General features: G+C 46.9%; 1 long non-coding RNA gene across 2 annotated transcripts; it reads left to right on the plus strand.

Annotated features, from left to right (window-relative positions):
* The first annotated feature begins 1,315 nt into the window (after positions 1-1,315).
* On the plus strand, positions 1,316-4,317 carry LOC140681914 (uncharacterized). Of its 2 annotated transcripts, XR_012053133.1 has the most exons (3): positions 1,316-1,669; positions 2,093-3,092; positions 3,406-4,317. It is a non-coding gene; the product is annotated as an uncharacterized lncRNA (long non-coding RNA). The 2 variants fall into 2 exon arrangements; XR_012053132.1 differs by lacking the exon at positions 1,316-1,669 and having other exon boundaries at positions 1,697-3,092; positions 3,406-4,244.

The following is a 4,317-nucleotide window of genomic DNA, read 5'->3' on the forward strand; positions in this document are numbered from 1 at the left end:
CCCAGGAAGACTCGTTCTTCTTTGGTTCCGGTCACCGCATGGTAAGGACTTCTCCCCTGCCCAGCCCGGGCTGGGTGGGGGAGGGGAGCCATGTGGCCTTTGGAGGTAGGCTCAAGGGTGGAAGGGCTGCAACTTGACTTGGCCTCCTGCAGATGGAAGGGTGGAGAAATCTGGGATGTCTCCGTTCCCCCCAGAGTCTCTCTCTCTCCCAAGAGAGAAAAAAAAGAGGCGGCGGTGGTTTTATCGGCAGTTCGCCGCAGGGAAGGAGAAGAGCGGGGAGGCTGCAAGGTGCCCAGCTGGGCTGTGGGAGCTGGAGCCTGGGCAGCGAGCTATTCTTGGGAGTTGGGACTTTTAACTCTTCCTGAGAAATGAAGGCTTTATGAAATATTATTCTTCTTGAATTTGAAGAAAAGAGAGACAGCTTGAAACCTCAGATGTTTAGAGAAGAAGGTTGGGGGCAGATGATAGAGTGGTTTTTTGGCTAGACTCTGCTTGTTTACCATAGACTGAATCACTCTTTTTTTTCAAGAGAGACTGTATTTTAGAGGGATGTATTGGTGGGCTAAGAGACCTTTTGCAGCAACTACCAGTTTTAGAGTGGACAGAGAGAGAGCTGAGGAGGGTGTGAAGATGCTCTCCATCTTCAGGAAGAAGAGAAGGCGATCTCTGTCTTTTGGACCCTTGGCCCCAGGGGAAAATGGGGGGGACTCTAGTCCCGAATTGTGATACTGGACTGTTGTTCCTAGTGGTCCTTAGCAAAGCATCCTTAAAGAGGCCCTATAAGCAGTCTCTGTCTATGCCCGGTGGTGAGAGCACTGTGACATGGAGAGGAAAGTGTCACACTGGCCGGTGTGTCTGGGCGGTGCCACGTGTGACATTGGAAACACAAAAGGTGGCAGTTGTGTTTCCTGGAGGTCTATGGTTGCAAGGGAAACTCCTCTTTTCCCCGATAGACTCAGTATTGATTATATTGAAGGGTGAAAACTTGATTAAGGATCCAAATGGGTCTCGCTAGAGTTTAGTGAAGTTGGGTAGAGGGAGGAGAAATGTTTTAAAAAGTTTTCATTTCGAATTTTGTGTGTTTTTTTTTCTTTCCTTTCTTTTCCTTTTATAGTAGTAGTAGTAGTAGTGCTTTTTCCTTTATTATTAAGTTTGGCCTGCTTTGCTCTGTCCTTGATCACATTTCACAGCATTTAATTGGTAAGTTGTATTTTCATGGGGCGCTGGCATTGTGCCAGCGTCAAACCATGACATTTTTGGTTCCCTGGCGGGGAAATCGAATTTTGAGTAAGATAAGATGGTGATAAAATGAAAGCTGTGAGATGAGATCAAAAAAAACCAAAAGCAAAGCATGAGTTTGGTTAAATGTAGTTTTGGTAATTATTTTTTGTAATCTGTGTTCTCAGAGGCGAAGGGTGGAGTGTCATGGTTTGACACGGGAAGAGAATTTTTTTTTAGAAGGAAGAGGTTCACCCAGTCAGGGGTCAAGTTTAGATACTGACACTTGGGGTGACCAATTGAAGGTGGACATGCCTTTGAGAACACAGAGGGGTTAAAAGCGGAATTCCCAGGAAGACTCGTCCTTCTTTGGTTCCGGTCATCGCATGATACGGACCTCTCCCCCCCAGCCCGGGCTGGGTGGGGGAGGGGAGCCATGCGGCCTGCACAGGTAGGCCAGGAGGTAAAGGATTGGAACCGACTGGGTCAGCTCCTGCAGATGGAAGGGTAGAGAAATCTGGGATGTCTTCGTTCCTCCCCAGAGTCTCTCTCTCTCTCAAGAGAAAAAAAAAGACGGCGGTGATTTTATCGGCAGTTCGCCGCAGGGAAGGAGAAGAGCGGGGAGGCTGCAAGGTGCCCAGCCGGGCTGTGGGAGCTGGAGCCTGGGCAGCGAGCTATTCTTGGGAGTTGGGACTTTTAACTCTTCCTGAGAAATGAAGGCTTTATGAAATATTATTCTTCTTGAATTTGAAGAAAAGAGAGACAGCTTGAAACTTCAGATGTTTAGAGAAGAAGGTTGGGGGCAGATGATAGAGTGGTTTTTTGGCTAGACTCTGCTTGTTTACCATAGACTGAACCACTCTTTTTTTTCAAGAGGGACTGCATTTTAGGGGGATGCATTGGTGGGCCAAGAGACCTTCTGCAGCAACTACCAGTTTTGGAGTGGACAGAGAGAGAGCTGAGGAGGGTGTGAGGATGCCCTCCATCTTCAGGAAGAAGAGAAGGCGATCTCTGTCTTTTGGACCCTCGGCCCCAGGGGAAAATGGGGGGGACTCTAGTCCCGAATTGTGATACTGGACTGTTGTTCCTGGTGGTCCTTGGCAAAGCATCCTTAAAGGGGCCCTATAAGCAGTCTCTGTCCATGCCCGGTGGTGAGAGCACTGTGACATGGAGAGGAAAGTGTCACACTGGCCGGTGTGTCTGGGCGGTGCCACGTGTGACATTGGAAACACAAAAGGTGACAGTTGTGTTTCCTGGGGGTCTATGGTTGCAAGGGGGACTCCTCTCTTCCCCGATGGACTCAGTATTGATTATATTGAAGGGTGAAAACTTGATTAAGGATCCAAATGGGTCTCGCTGGGGTTTGGTGGAGTTGGGTGGAGGGAGGAGAAATGTTTTGGAAGGTTTTCATTTCGAATTTTGTGTGTTTTTTTTTCTTTCCTTTCTTTTCCTTTTATAGTAGTAGTAGTAGTAGTGTAATAAAGCTTTTTCCTTTGTTATTAAGTTTAGTCTGCTTTGCTCTGTCCTTGATCACATTTCACAGCATTTGATTGGTAAGTTGTATTTTCATGGGGCGCTGGCATTGTGCCAGCGTCAAACCATGACAGGGGCTGAAGAAACTGAAGGGGGCTGGGGGTTTGCCGAGAGCATGGCGGGGCTGAGGGGATGGAGGGGCCGGCAGGGAGCACAGAGGGCTCCGGGACTGCAGCTCTGCCAGGCCTTGGAACCAATTCCAGAGCCTCCGCTTTTGCCACAGCTGCACTGAAGACCTTGAGGACAGCCGGAGGCTGACGGGAGCCAGCGGGGAGAAGCTGAAGGCCAGCAGCAAGAGCAGGGATGGGGGACCTGCTGCTGCCACCCTGGAGAGAGCCCGGGTGAGGCCCAGGCCCGGGGAGGCAGGGCGGGGCTGAGGGTGGCGGGGTGAGGCCGTGGGCAGTGCCCGGCCTCAGCGCAGCTGCCCCGGCTGGCACAGGGGCTGTCCTTGGGCAAGGCGGCTGTGCCGGCAGGGCCCGGGAGCTGTGCCGGCTGTGCCGGGCCTGGCCCGCTCGGCTGCTTCTTCTCTCTAACCCTCCTGGGGTTAGATCGTCTCTTCCCTCATGGAAGTGCAGCTGCTGCCAAGGAAATGTCCCCATACTGACTCAGTGTTCCCTTTGCTTCCTACGTGTGTCGTCTGCTGTCCCTGTCCAGGAGAGCTGCTCTGCATGGGAGGAAGAGACCGAGGGAGAGGCTTTGGAGATGGGGCAGCTGGGATCTCTCTGCTTGGAGTTCTGTTTGAAGATGTATGGACTGGCACAGAGACAGGGATTATTATATAGATATGTACATATGTAGGCTGCTGTTTGTATAGGAATATTTCTATATGTCTATTATATTTATGGATGTATGCTATTGTATAGATATAGATATGTTTCATGTGTATATATGTATCTAAGCGTACATGTAAGCTGTTATGTCTGTGTTTAGTTCTATTTCCTATGTATACAGTTGTGTTGCTATCTATGTCTATTGATGCAGTCATACATATATGGCTCTGTGTGTAATTATTTTTACCTATGTAGCCAGATGTATAGCTGTATATTTGTGTTGATGCATTTGTATGGATATTTAGCTTGGCACAGTGATATTTGTATATTTCTAGATAGGTTTGTGTTATATCTATATTGTATATAATATGCAATATTTAATTTATATTTCTATCTGTAGATTCTTACAGTTATATATGTATGTATATATATTTTTCTGTATATATGTATTTAGTTCTACCTAAACATGTATGGAGATGTGTAATTCTATTAGTTGAGTTCTTGGTACAAGGTTACTTGGGGTAGGAATGCATATTTCTGTATTTCTATATGGGCTGTACACTTGTAGTAATATGTAATAAATGAAATTGTTAAAGCTAATTAATCTTTGTGTATAGTGAGTTGTTGTAGACGTTGGCGATAAATTAAGTTTTATTAACTGAATTTGGTATTTTTACCTAGACTGGTTGTTATAATCTAATAAATTCCTGGTTTTAACCTTAATTGAGATTTGTATAGATCTGTATTGTCAGCACAGGTGTAGCAATTTGTAATAAATGATATTTTCCAACTGAAA

Source organism: Taeniopygia guttata, chromosome Z (genome assembly GCF_048771995.1).
Source record: "Taeniopygia guttata chromosome Z, bTaeGut7.mat, whole genome shotgun sequence".
In the NCBI taxonomy this organism is placed as follows: Eukaryota; Metazoa; Chordata; class Aves; order Passeriformes; family Estrildidae; genus Taeniopygia; species Taeniopygia guttata.